This window comes from Phasianus colchicus, chromosome 2 (genome assembly GCF_987193195.1).
Source record: "Phasianus colchicus chromosome 2, bPhaCol1.hap1.1, whole genome shotgun sequence".
Taxonomy (NCBI): domain Eukaryota; kingdom Metazoa; phylum Chordata; class Aves; order Galliformes; family Phasianidae; genus Phasianus; species Phasianus colchicus.
In genome coordinates this window covers 1,580,094-1,593,073 of record NC_143437.1, presented here as the reverse complement: position 1 = coordinate 1,593,073, position 12,980 = coordinate 1,580,094, and the positions used below count along the sequence as shown (strand labels likewise).

Here is a 12,980-nt window from a genome sequence, read left to right as displayed (position 1 = left end):
CCCTTGATGAAGATACACTAGCTTATTTCTAATTTAAAGTTATGTTGCTTAACCTTAATGTAATTGGTCACTGGTGACCAACTGTTTGTATAGTGAGTTGATGACCAAAGAGATGTAATAAATTATAAAACGCACAGTTTAAATAGAAGGAATGATGGTTCTGTTAAAAGCCTTGCATGTAATAATGGTAAAATAATTACACCTCAAACAGAAGAGCCTTGGATCTGATAAAGCTAACAAAGTCTTTCAGATGAAGGTGTTTTCAACTGGCTTTAAAGCACACACATAAAATGCTTCCTTCTCTCAGCGCGGTGTTTTACATTGGCTGAATAGTCAGCTTTCAAAGCTCAGCCTAATATTGATTAAAAATAAATTGGTAAAGCAAGATATTTTCTTTTTGAGGAGTTGTTTGGATTAAAGTAATTAACCGATTTCTGTGGCTAACAAGAAACAAAAGAAATTTGCACAAATAATTATATTCTGTACGTCAATTCAAAGCCACTGCTAGACATGCTTTAGAAAAGGGTTGATTAGCTGGTAGAATAACCAGGATAATAATCAACTAGAAAGAAGTAATTGACACAACTTTAATGTTTAATAATGAATAGCAGGCCGGGGGCAAAATAAAGAAAATTTGCCTTCTGAGAACCGGCCCGTACCTAAAGGTTCTTGGGCCAAATACAGCGGGTTCTGTGAGACTCCTGAGCTGTGGCTGTGGTCCTGTAGAAAGTAACAGGTGCAGTTAGATTTAAAGCCCGCAATTGCGCGCATTAAATCTAGTAGTTTCTATATGCTGCGATTTAAATTCAAGCCTTTTCCCTGCTGAAGACTTAAAGATTGATTTTAGAAATGCAGAAATGTAATGAACACCTACTCTTCTACGTCTGTTTTTCGTTTTTCAAACCACACCGTATTAACAGACTGTTCATTAAATCAAGAAGAGTGAGGAATAAGTGTATGAATTGCCAGTCTCCAAAGCGATAATTTTTCTCTCTAAATATTTGCATTTAAAATTTGGGCTACCTCCAAATGTCCTAACTTCACAATACAGAAAACGAGTTTATTTTTCTTAATTCTCATATTTCATTTCTTACAAGGAACCTTCCAATAATTTAAACTATTTACAATGCCTCAAAGATCATTATTTCCCCATGACTCCGCAGAGAAATATTGGAGCCACTCTCTTTACTGCTGACATTAGATTTACCTTTGAAGACTGGTTTACAAAATGGAGACATTAGGATGTGAAAGTCATTATTTTTTTACACTGCTCGGAATGCTAAGTTTTTGTGTTTGCTGTATTAGAGTAAGCATTGCTATAGCTACTCAGTTTGTTATGGAAACTTGAAAAGCAGATGCATTAAGGTATTTTGTTTTTAAAAACACACTGTTCTTTATAAGAAAAAATATAAATACTGTCTGGGGGCTTGTCACCAACGTATATTTAAAAACAGCTCTCCCTCTCCCAAACCAATGAATAAAAATGTATTTTGATATTCTAAGTGTTAGACGAGAATTGCTCAACCAATGGGAAATCAGGTGGGGTAACACATCCTGATTCTTGTAATTGAGGCTATAAAGAAAGATGAGAGCGATGTGCACTGTTTGTGTCACACTAGTTGTGATCTGTGAAAATAACTTCAGAACAGCCTTTCTTAATATTAAAATGACACTGTTGCTGTTCGACTAAAAATCAATACAGCTCACAATTTTAATAAGGAGCATGAATCTGAAAAAGTGTTTAGTATCAGGCTATATAAGCACACCCTAATGAGATACTATAAAATCCATCGCATTAAAGGCTGGTTCCTACAAGGTATATTAGCTAAAAATGTTCAATATATTAGGTCATTGTACAACACTACACATAATAAAGCAGGTCTGTCAAGGCAAGATGCATGTTTTGCCCCTTAAAACTGTAATGTTTTGCACATTTTGTAAGGTTCTTTGAATACATGAATAAGATAAGTTATTCCCATCTCTTTCTTAAGCAATCTCAGAAATGGCTGTGACCTGAAATTGGAAATCTTGTAAACACCCATCCGAAGAAAATGTGTGCAGTTCTGTCTTAAAGAGATGGTACATGTTTAATTATCCCAACTTCTTCTAGGAGAATACTATTAACATACACATTAGCATCGTCCCATTGGTTCCTCCTGCTGCTCCACCTTAGGGGCAGCAATAGGAGCTAATCTTATTGCTCCCATGCGCATAATAATGAAATTTTGTCTTGTCTCTGAGGCGGTGTTCTTTGGTCTAAAGTACACCAGGAAACACTTCTTTTTTTAGAAAATTCCTGACCGACTCATCTAAAAAGATTTTTAAAATTAAAATTCTTCCTATGTGAATACCAGAGCCTGCAGAATACATTGCTTTGACTTGAGAATCAAAATTAAGCAATTGTGCAAATAAATTGCTCTGTATTCACATCTAGAATACAGTACACTGTAGCTATGGGTGTATTCAGCTCTTTGAAAAATGGGAAGCAGTGGATTTTATGGTGTGTTTTTTTTTTTTTTTCCTCGCAGTGTCCATATAAGCTATTCTTAAAGAATAACATAAGAGCAAACAAAAAGATATGGTTTTAATATAAAATACCTCTGCCTTTTTCTTGCAGTCTTCTACAGACTATAATGGGGAAAGGGAAAAAAAAAAAAAAAAACAGGCAAAAAATATATGTGAATTCAAGGCTACTGAATTAAGGGAGGTTGTACCAACATTTCCCCCACTGTACATTATTTGTATTCAAGGTTTTTGAAATGACATTGTAATCTGATGATGCACCAGCCTATTATATTGTCTAGCAGGACAAATATCCTTGCGTTTTCTCTGTAGAACTAACACAATTTTTCCATGTCAGAGGTGCATAATATCCTGGCGGTCATAAGGAATGATGCTATTAATCCTCTTGGGCAATCTCCAGGTCTGATTATTAGGGAAATAAATTTGCATGCTGCATATGAGCTAGGTGAATCACTGAGAGCACAAATTATATTTCCTGACAGCAAGTTAGAGAATGGAGCCACATCGCTTTTTTATCTTTTTTTTTTTTTTTTCCTCTGAAAGCTATAGAATTTCAATTCATTACATGAGATTGGTTAGAATTCAAGTCTCTTTTTAAGTTGATATTAAGTTGAGTCTGTTATCTCTGTGAAGGCTAGTAGGTTCCCCTGAGTATCCACCTAATCACTACTTAAAAAAATCGAAACGTATAGTTAGTGTCATGATTTAGGTACCAGAGCTACTTTATTTATCAGTGTGGAGTGAGATAATTTCAATTTGAGGCTCTGTAGCCCTCATGAATTTAACTGTCTTGAAAGCTTTTTTTCCTCTCTCTCTCTCTCTTTCTCTCTGCCCCTTTCTCCCTCCCCTTCAGCGTGCATATTGTAATAATGGTTATTCTGGGCACCTGTTTCCCTGTTCTGCATGCATTTCTCAGACTGCTTTATTTACTGTATCATATATTTCACTGTATGTGTTGAAGATTTGGGGGTGAAACGCTGTTTGGATTTCAGTTAAGAAATTTGGCTGTATTCTCTGTGCTAGCCATACCACCAGGCATTTCTGCTGTTCGTATTGGTGATGAATGTATTTTTATTATTTTTACCATTTGGCATCTGAGCAACCTTTTTGCATTATTAAATCTGAACAGGGAGAATGATTGCAAGTGAGGGGAGAATAAATGGCTCTATGTCCTGATGTATTAATTAAGCAGACATTTATTACAATCAGAGTTTTATAGATGTTGTAAAAAGGTGGTGTCTTTTTTTTTTTTTTTTTTTTTTTTTTTTTTTTTCCTTCTGTGATATACATCCATGTATGGTAACTTTTCTGAGTGGGGTTGGAAATGTCCAGGTTTCATAGATTTCTCCCTGATGACTGCTGCAGCACCATACCTGTATGTGCCAATCCCAGCTGGACCCTGGAGCAGGGAGCTGGATCTGGAGTGGAGCTGGATGCAGAGTGTCTCCCGTAGAGGTGGGGGACCTGCAACCCATGTGGATTGTGCACAGCCTGCAGTGGGGGTCTGACATGTCTCCTGCTGTTCTCTGGGGCTGAAGGCATAGAAAACCTCAGCACCGGTCTGAACTGTAGGCGTGACTGAAACAACAGACAGGTAATGTATCTGATAAACCCAAACCTGAAGCATTCATAATCATTTACTTATTCATGAGCTACAAGGAACAACGCTAAAAGGAAAGGGATATATCTCTGACTCACAACTTCGCTTGTTACCAAATGTATGGTGAAGGAAGCACTTTTAATCATCTTAAATGAAATCTATTTGGGATTTGCCTATTCTCTCATCCGCTGGGTTTCGTTTTGTTTCCTGAGCGTGGATGGTGCCATTTCTTTCCAGAACAAAGGTCCTTTTGTTTATTTTCTTTTTGTTTGTTTTATTAATTTCTTCTCAGCGCATGGGTTGTGCTTATTTCCAGACAGGAAGTGTTTCCCACATTTAGGAAAAGGAAATAGCCTTTGGAGAAAATTCAAAGAAAGCCCGCTGGGGAGTGACTTGCCTGTTCAGAGTGTTATTTCCTATTCCTGAATAGAAACATCAGACTTATTTTTGGCATCAGATAGCAGCACTGCTATAAACACTAGCCTCTTTAATTCCCATCTCGCAGTGGACATTTAGATGCTGAACAGAAGGTGTTTGTTGCCCTCCTAAAGTGGGAATGGGCGATAAAAAAGGAAAGTTTTAACAGAACAGCGCAGTTGCCTCTGTCCTGTTGCCTGTGACCTAGCCAGGAGCACTCTGATACCCCTGAGCCCCAGATATGAAAATGAGGAGCCATTTCAATGTGATTTTAAGATCTAACTTCTTGGCAGTGGCCAGCTCTTGTCACAGGGAGTTGCAAAAGGGGCTGGTGGGAAAATGATGGGTACTTTAATGGACACTTCCTTGGGGTGAGGGAGAGGTAGCAGGCCAGAGCGTAAGGCCAGTTCAGCCTTTATAAATTGCAACAAATACCTAAGATCAGCCAGCGTTATCACAGGCAGAATGGAGTGTAACCATGTCTAGCCTGGCTGCCTCTCTGCAGCAGTAAATCCAGACCACGTCTGGGTAACAACTGGCGGAAAGGGCAGGGCACTTAGAGTTGTAAATGAGCCAAAGGATGGCAGCTAGTAAAGCTTTTATTTCAAACTTGATCTTCTACTGCCCCTCATCATCACACGGTGAAAATACTCTCCTGAAAATAGGAGAAATGAGTTTTGAACTTGAACAGACGGACAAAAAATATGATCGAAAAGATTAAAAACGGTAGTTTCTCTGGAAAAAAAAAAAAAAAGGAAAAAGAAAAAAAAGTGGATCTCATCAGTTGCACCTTTAAATTTCTCCTTGTCTCTTAATTCCTACAGCCTGTAGGAGTACAGTCTGTATCTTAAACCTTGTGCCTAGCAAATCTCTGCAAGCACACAAGGGAAACCTTCTTACATCAGTTCTGCCTGTGCTGCCACACAGGCCTGTGTGCCAGCTCACCAGGACTCAGCAGAGCAATTTCTGCTGATGCCATGTCTGGAACACCAAAAATTTTTCCAGCCTTCATTATGGAGAACTTTTCCTGAATGTTCTAAAGCTTGATATAAAGGTGTGTGACAAAAAGCATGGATGGTGCATCTCAGGGAGACTTCGGAACACAAACAACCTTTAGAACTCCACCTAGAAAGTAGTTTCTTTGGTTGAGAAAAATTGCAATATCTGAACATTTGTTTATTCCACTAAAGTTTCAATTGTCAGACTGTAGTTCATAAAACTGTAGTTCTAGTAGGGTGAAAAAAACAGAAAGTGGTCTGAAAACAAGAAATAAGAAGGCATAGTTTCTATTCTGTCTTTGTGGTTAACTTGAGCAGGTGAGGCTCAAGCATTGGCAAGGGATGCCCAGGGAAGTTGTAGAGTCCCATTCCTGGAGGTGTTAAGAACCATGGAGATGTGACTCTGAGGACTGTGGTTAGTGGCATGGTGGGGGTGGGGTTGGGCAGTTGGACTAGATGATCTTAGAAGTCTTTTCCAACCTTAATATTTTAATGATTCTGTGATTCTAAGGTTGTGTGAGGTGAGAACAGCCAGTTCTCCTGGCTACCACTCCTGGGATGTGAGCTGGGACAGCTGATGCATGCTGCTCAGCACTGCAGCAGCAGCACAGCTTGTGGGTGTGCACAGAGAAGGGAAGAGGGGTAAAAGATTAGAAAAAAAAAAAAAAAAGGAAAGTCCCAAACCATCCCCAAGCAAATGCCAAAAGTCCTCAACCTGAAATATAAACCTGGGGTTAGATGTGACAGAGGTTTGCTGTGTCCACATCGCTGCCTTCAGCCATGTGAGGCTGAGGGCTTTGGATTATGTTCTGGGCGACCACTGAGTGCCATCAGCTTCTGTTCAGTGACCTGTCAGAGCAAAGAAGGAATTTTGCATGGCCTGAAAAACTGACAGAACAATTCACCTTTCAGGGAAATGTAATATTTTCTGATAAGGAGCTTATGTTACTTTTCCTAGCAAATAGCCTGAAAGCATATCTGTCTGTGGCATTTCTGGATGTGATAAGTTGAAGGAAACATCCTTGACCATGACTTAACAAAGCAGGCCATTTGTTTCATGGGGTAGCTGTTTTGAGAAATGTAAATAAATGGCAACTTAAGGATGATATAACTATAAATAAACGATCGCAGAGACAGCCCAGAGTTGCATTGTTTCAGAAAACACAAGGCACTATTTATGGAGCTGTAGGCAGAGGAGTATCTATATTATTGTTCTTGGAATCAAATCAGAAAGGCAGAAAGCTGAAGGTTTGGGAAAGGTTAGTCTGAATTTTAGAATGTCTTTGGGTTGATGCTGGGGGGCTACTGGTGCTGCTGTCCCCAGCAGCACATCCCTCCTTGAGGGAGGTGGATGAGTTAAGGAGTGTTATTGGCAGCAGGTTACCGTCTGCTTGAAAATGACCATGGTCTTATTAAGAACTTAGGTCGTTATTATAGCAATATTTCTGCAATCTTACCTGTGTTGTATGTGATTCTCTCAAGGAAACATGCCTGGCTCATCTGATACCATGTAATGAACTGCATCACACACCCTTCCACTTGAAAATGCCTTTCCCCCCACTGTTTTACTGGTATTCCTAAACTATTACACCACATTTAAAAATGAATTGTGTGCGATGACATTAGAGAAGGGGTTAGGCTTTCTGAGCTGCTACCAGTGACATATGACTGTGGTGACAGTCAGTCAGCAGTATTCAAACTGAATTAATCTGAAAAAGCAGCAGACTTCAATGCGGAGTTTAGGAGGAGGCTGAGCAGTTACATATTTACAAAAGGGATGTCACTGAACCATCTTTCTACCCAGGGACAGCCTATGGCTACTTAATACTTTTAAACCAGTAGTGGAAGGATTAAATACACCTGAAGTCAGGTCTTTGAGGCCATTTCCCTCTTGTGCTTTCTTTTCCTTACTTGAGCTGCACCTCAGCAGATTTTTTTTTTTTTTGAAGGCTTATGAGAAAGGGTGGAAATTCTGATACCTTTTATTAGAATTGTACAGAAGTAGAAGAATCCTCACAGAGTCACGGACTCCTTTCTCTGTTGCCTTTGAAAAGTTAACACATGTGAGGCTATGCAAGAAGCAGACACTGCAGCGGAGGAGGAGGGATGTGGCAATGCAGGTGAGAGTGATACCTTAATTTAACAAATATGCAGTGATAATTATGTAAACAAGTGAGAACTCTAAAATCTTCTCATGGTGCATGTCACACGATTGAACTATTTTATGGCCTAATTTGAGATTTTACAGCGATAATGTTATTTTATATTGGCCAGTTGACAAGCACAGGCCAGGGCTGTCTATCAAACAAAATCGTTGTGCCAGCTTGTATCTTGGTGATGAACACACAAAAAAAGGACCAGTCAGATTCTTGTTTACATATTAATTGTTGAATCAGATTTCCTTACTGTAGATATTTCCTTAACCAGGTTGATTTAAAGGGGGAAAAAATGTGTATGTACTTATGTGGGCTATATTTTAAACAGAATGAACTTTAGAGAAAGTTTCAGATTGGGTTTTACAAATGAACCCAAGAGATCCGGTTCCCATTCAGGGGGACTTAGACAGCAGTAGCTTTTCTATTATTATTAAACATTTTTCTCCTTTTTTGCTCACAGAGGCTGGGGCTTGTGCATTTTGAAAAGTGGCAGGACTCTGCCAGGTAGGGATTTACATGTACATTTTTGTTAACATGATGTTATCATCTACTAAACAGAACAAGAATGGTAAGCAGATTGGAAATGTTGGTCAGATTTGGTGGCACAGTCAAATGCTCTGCTTCCACCTCTCGGCAGGACAGCCAACAATTGGTATCGCTTTGCTCAGTCATTCAGTTTACAGTCTCTCCTCAAGAATTCTCATTGTCCCTCTCCTCCCCTGCCACCACAGCAGACAGCACTGTTCTCGAAACCAAAACTTGAAATGTTAGCCTCGGTGAAGGCAGCAAAGATGGCAGCTTTGGGATGGGCAAAGGACTGTCCTTCATGATGTGCCTGGTGGGACAGGACGGTCAGTCTGGGCAGCCCCAAATCCTACCTTTGGGAATGCTCAGGACCAAATTGCTCAAGGGGAGATGGAGATGTTCCTTACTGCCCAAAGAGGATGTTTCTCTGTAGCCTCCAATAGCCCCTGGTTCATTTCTGTCACAAATAATTAGGGTTTTCATCCTTTCTAAGATATTTATCTTAATCCTAGCTTGGATGTTCTCATTATTCTCATAAGCATCTAAATTAAACTATTTTATATCATATTAAGTCTTTAGCCAGAAGGGTATCGTGTGGCAATCAGTTCCATAGGTTAATTATGAACTGAATAAAATAGGATTTTCTTTGTTGGTTTTTAAATATGTTGTTTTTCCATGTTGTTGCATTAGGACGAGAGGAAACCAGAAACAAGCTGTTGGTCTTCTCTGTAAGTTTCATTAGCTCTCTTATGTCTCCTCCTTTATTTCTCTTCAGTAAAGTAGTCAGCCTCAGTCTTCACACACTTTCCTCCAGCCACTAATCATTTTGTTGCCCCTTTCTATTTCAGCTTTATGGTTTTTTTAGATGGGTTGAATGTAGCTTAGTGCAGCATTTCAGACAGGATACAATATCCAGTTATTCAGTGACGTAGCATTTGAGCATTAATTTCCATCTCGTTCTTTATACAGTCCAACAGCGTATTTACTTTTTCTGACCACTGTTTCCAGTTGTTTTGATTTTTCATTGAGCTGTCCAAAATGGCACGTTTTCTCCTCCTTCTCTTTCTCCCGAGTGGCTAGTTAATTTACAACCAAGCGTTGTGCATGAGTATTGAAAATTATTCATTCAAATGTGCATTACCTTGCATTTATGAACAGTGAATTTCATCTGTCTTCATGCTGCGCATCTGTCTAGTTTCTCTAATCTTTTGTAATCATAAGTAACCTAAATATTTTTGCGCCCTGTGCAAATTTTTTCCCCTTCCCCTCTCTTTTGCAGAATGCTAATGAATATATTAAATAACACCAGTCCTAATACTGACTATTGAAGCACTTCATGGTGAGCCTTTAAGCAAGCTAGCAACAATTTATTTCTACCCTTTTGTTTCTGTCTTTGGCTGTCTTTGTTTAACACGCAGATTTATTTTCAAGGCATTGCTATTTCCAAATGTTCTGCTGAAAGCCCTCCCACAGAGTGCAGGGACAAATGCATGACTCTGACCCCACATGTCCAGTGACATCCAACACTGATGCTCTAAATACAGCATTTGCAGGGCTGCTAAGGCTGCAAGCAGGTCAACTCCACTGCAGAGCAGTAGACTTGATTAGTCTCTGGAAATAGAGATGCAGGTACTGCCAGATTTGACTCAGCCAATTCCATATCCAAAAAGAAAAGGGAGAGGTGAGAGAGATTGATTTATGCAGCTTGCTGAAAAGAGACTTCTTTTTTCTTTTTTTAAACCATGGCTGTAAAAACAAAACTGCTGCCCAGCCAGGGTAAGCAGTTATATACAACAGGTCCCCTTGCAGTAAGACTGATGGTCTGCTCTAAGGTTCAAGGAGCAAAACAAATAATCCTGATCCCAGCACCATGACTTGAATTTGCTTTCAGCCTGTTGGTCACCACCTTTCAAGGGACCGTGGTGGTGCCTGGAGCAAATTGCAACATCTTAGGTGCTGAAACATGCATTGTATAGTGATTATTATTATCCTCATAACCTCTGTTTCATATTTGAATGTTGCTGGAACATGGAAAATGATGGTCATCCCTTGCTTTGTTTTTCTTGCTTGGCTTTAATGGCTGATTTTGTCAACAGACAGCACTTGTTGTAACTTCTGTGGGCTTTAGTTTTTTCCAACAATTGAAATTAATTCTCTTGTAGCTCTTTATCAGACAGAGATGCGTTCGCTTTGTGAATGGGAAACTGAAACATGGAGATATTCTGACAGCTCCCAGGGAAGGATGGAAACCCTCCTGTTCACGTCCTGGAGATGACCCACTCATCACAGCCCTGGGGAGAAGATTCGTGTACCTGGTGCACAGGAGGCGCAGAGCAGGGCAGCTTGCATCATTCCCCTGCTGCTGGCAAGGCAAGTCCCTTTCTGCTCTCAGTTCCCCACAGGGCTCCATTTCCTGCCCTCACTCCTTCCTGTGCTTGAGTGGTGGCTCCTACCTTAAAGCTGCTATTTTCAAGTTTTAATAATGTTTTGCAACTCATTTCCTGTTTCTTCACTGACAGCCTTTCTAAAAGTAGTCTTTGGCAGGTACTAATTTGGGCGATGACCACTTGATCTACATTTTTGGTAGGTAATTATTGAGTCAGAAGTGAGCAAATTTGATATCCCCTGACAGTCAGTAAGGCGGGCATATTTACTACTCGCTCATTAAAGATTCACTGGTGGTGAAATGCCCTGAAGTTTGCACTCCTCTCACACATGAGAAAAATTTGTCTGTTAAGTTCCAGAAGTTACCACTTACGTTTATTTTGTCAGATTTACAGAGTCCAAGATATGCTGGCACTTTGAAAAACAACTTTTTTTAAGGCCAGATACCTTGCTATAATGAAATTACCAGTAGATCAAAACTCCAGTTGCTTCTGAGGCTGGATAGCATCCTACGTCCCATGACAAATCTGTTCCACAGACATGTTGTTTTACAGTGATAACTGTAAAACAGTGATAACTGAATCTCAAAAATTTGGAGGTCTGATTTGCACAAATGCAAACTGATGCCGAGCTCCTACAGCCACCAGAGCCAGGTTCATTGGTATGCTCTGGCAGCTTTGCTTCACTCTAGTGATACAAAGCAGCTGTAAATCCAGTTTGTGCTGGCCAGTTGAGTGGGCTTTATGCTGCCTAACGTTGCCAGAATAGCCAGAGTGTACCAGTGAGTTCTGCCCTCTGTACTGCTTGTGCAATGAAATTGGGCTGGGTATCTCCTGAGAAAAGGGAGGCTGTTCTGAGATTATCAGCACAGCTTGCTTCCTTGCATTACTTTGGCACTAGTGTCTGCTTCCTGTAAGACCCTGTGCAAAAGCGAGCAAAAAGAAAACATAATGTGGGAAGAAATAGCCAGACTTCTTTTCAAATGTCAAAGAAATTCAGATTTATTTTGAGTGTTAGAAGAAATGTGGGAAAGGAATATTTGCCAAATCCTTGCCCTCCCCATCTGGCTTCTATGAACTACCTTTATATTCCCTCTTTCCCAGTAAGTTTTCCCAAATTGTGGAGATCAAGTCACTGCTGCAAATCCTCTGAGAAGTAGCTTAAGTAGATTGAGAATCTAAATGAAACTCAATCTTTGTTTCTGAAGCAAGAAGTAGCTGGCAGAGTGCCTAGTTTTTTCCACTTTGCTCCCGCGGTACCTAAAGATATCAAAGCTATTATGAACGTGACAAGGCACATGAGCCAATACTTGCCCTAGAACCTCCAAAAATACCACGTGTCTCCACCTTACAACTTACTGCTCAGTGTGGGCTGAGGACTTTTCCTGACCACTTGCGCTTCCAGCTGTCCACCCTTTGGCTTGTGCAAAGAGTGTGTGTGCATTGGTGTGTGTGCTCAGTCCTCCTCAGCTGTGCTTGTGGCATAATCACCTTTATGACAGCATTGAGGATAGCATCCAGAGCGCTTAGTGTGTGGCTCTTCAGGTTTCTTGTGAGCAATATTGATTAAATTCATTTAGTCTCTTAATGTGGTTTAAATACATAGGGTTGGTTGTCTGGTCCCTATGCAAAGAGGACAGAAAACAGATCCCCTAGAATTCCATCAGAATTCATTAGGGTTTTGATGAGTAGCAACTGCTAAGAAATTGTCTCCCAGGACTTGGAAATTAGTCAGTACCGAACCGTACAGATGTCAAATCACCTAAAGAGAAAAACTGAGAAAAGCTGGATGAGAGAATCATCTGTTACTGAAATCTGGAGCACTGGTTTTTAAAGAAAAACAAAAAGAAAGAAAGAAAATACCCTCTGGTATTTCCAGTCCCTGGGATTGGACATCCCACTTTCTTGTCAAGAGTTTTCAGAGGGAGTATGTGCATATGAAATTAGCAGGGAGAATATTGATTGTAGTCACTGAATTTGATTTCATGGTTTGGATTGATTCAGTCTAAACACATTGAGTTTGAAGGATATTCAACCACTTATTTCTAAGTGGCATTTTATAAAAATATTACCCTATATTAACCCAGTGAACAGTATTGTAAGTGGCACAGTTTATGTTTATTACACTTATTGAACAGGTTCAATATTTCATATAAAATATATGGTGGCAATGGGAAAAAATCCTTGTAATTCTTCAAACCTATATCAATCACTTCCTGCATTGAACATCCTGTCAATATGTGTGCTGTATCGAAAGTAAACTATGCACAAATCTATATAATTGACAATGTAATTATCTTTTTAATTGTGAAAACTACATATGTATCTTCTGTTTTCTAGCGAGAAAAAAACAAAACAAAACAAAAAAACATCAAAA

At 39.6% G+C, this 12,980-nt stretch overlaps 1 long non-coding RNA gene across 4 annotated transcripts in view; it reads left to right on the top strand.

The window, feature by feature from the left end:
• The window catches only part of LOC149918813 (uncharacterized), a 351,326-nt gene extending 340,642 nt beyond the window's left edge, over positions 1 to 10,684 (top strand). For 3 of the 4 annotated variants that reach the window (XR_016464601.1, XR_016464604.1, XR_016464603.1), the window contains 4 exons: positions 8,155 to 8,198; positions 8,910 to 8,947; positions 9,499 to 9,558; positions 10,382 to 10,684. This is a non-coding gene — a long non-coding RNA (uncharacterized LOC149918813). The remainder of the gene's footprint in view (positions 1 to 8,154; positions 8,199 to 8,909; positions 8,948 to 9,498; positions 9,559 to 10,381) is intronic. The other variant, XR_016464602.1, reaches the window with a different exon arrangement.
• Positions 10,685 to 12,980: the final 2,296 nt, after the last annotated feature.